Here is a 1,213-nt window from a genome sequence, read left to right on the forward strand (position 1 = left end):
TGGATTTGAATTTGAAATGGGGCAGACGATTAACGGCTACTATTATTCTGTATGCAATTGGACAGAGACATTAGGTAAAGTCGGTCTGTATCTGTTGACTCTCTTCTGATCAAATCATTTTTAAACATTTAAAATACTAAATTTAAAAAGTTAAAAATACTTAGTTATTGTTTCGTCCCAACTTTTCACATTGGCCCATTAGCTCAGTTGGTTAGAGCGTCGTGCTAATAACGCGAAGGTCGCAGGTTCGAAACCTGCATGGGCCAGTGACAGTAAAATAGTATTTATATTACTTTTTCCCCGGTCACGGCTTTTCTTCAACCCCCAACTTCTATTTTTTCACTTTTCTAAGCAGAAAATTGGTCAAATTTGAATTTGTATGTAAAAAATGCTTCCAAGCTTTACATTCTTTGCAATCTCCATTAAAAATTCGGTAGATAGAACACCACCAAACAGCTTTATAAACTTCCAACGAAGAAATTACAAGAATAAAAAACATAGAAAGGTAAGAGAGAGTTGTTGAAGGAGAAAACTTTATATATATATATATATATGTATATATACACAGCGCCTGAAATCACAAAAACCATCTCATAAATAATCCATGGGAAGCTCCCAAGCATCGGTAGTTTCTCTCATCTTTGAGCGGTACTTCCGACTAGATGAATGCCTATCCCTGCGTCTGTAATCGCCTTGATCACGTCTGCCTTTGTCTGAATCTTCTTCAACTTCGATGAAATGATTGCCAACATTCTGTGCATCCCAAATGCCCTAGCATTGGATTTGGAGAGAGTAATTAATTAGCAGGAGATGATTAAAAGTAGTAACACTTAGCTAATAAAGAAGAAAACTACTTCAATCTGAGATTTCATATTACCCTCTAAAATTCCCTTTCAACTTATGAAAATGCAGAAATAACCAATTGGTGTAACTGATGTTTAAGTGGAAGAGTTTTGTACAAATGCGACGTTTTTGATGGTTTGTACATGCATAATCTTACCACATAATTAGGGGGGGAAATCAAAAGGAGGAATATTAATTGACATCAAGGTTTGTTGTAAATGGGAACTCCCGTGCAAAAAGTACCTTGGTTAGCCTTTGTATGCGTGAAGCAGCAGCTTCATGTACCACTACCGTGTCAGGCAACACTTCCAGCACATCATCTACCAACAGAGCATAGGTGCTCACCTGAAATGAAAACAAGAAAATAATG

The 1,213-nt window shown here is 36.6% G+C and overlaps 1 non-coding gene across 1 annotated transcript; it reads left to right on the forward strand.

Annotated features, from left to right (window-relative positions):
• Window positions 1–192: 192 nt before the first annotated feature.
• Window positions 193–266, forward strand: TRNAI-AAU. The gene has a single exon. It is a non-coding gene; the product is annotated as a tRNA-Ile (tRNA).
• The last annotated feature ends 947 nt before the right edge of the window (window positions 267–1,213 follow it).

Source organism: Olea europaea, unplaced genomic scaffold (genome assembly GCF_002742605.1).
Source record: "Olea europaea var. sylvestris unplaced genomic scaffold, O_europaea_v1 scaffold34499, whole genome shotgun sequence".
In the NCBI taxonomy this organism is placed as follows: Eukaryota; Viridiplantae; Streptophyta; class Magnoliopsida; order Lamiales; family Oleaceae; genus Olea; species Olea europaea.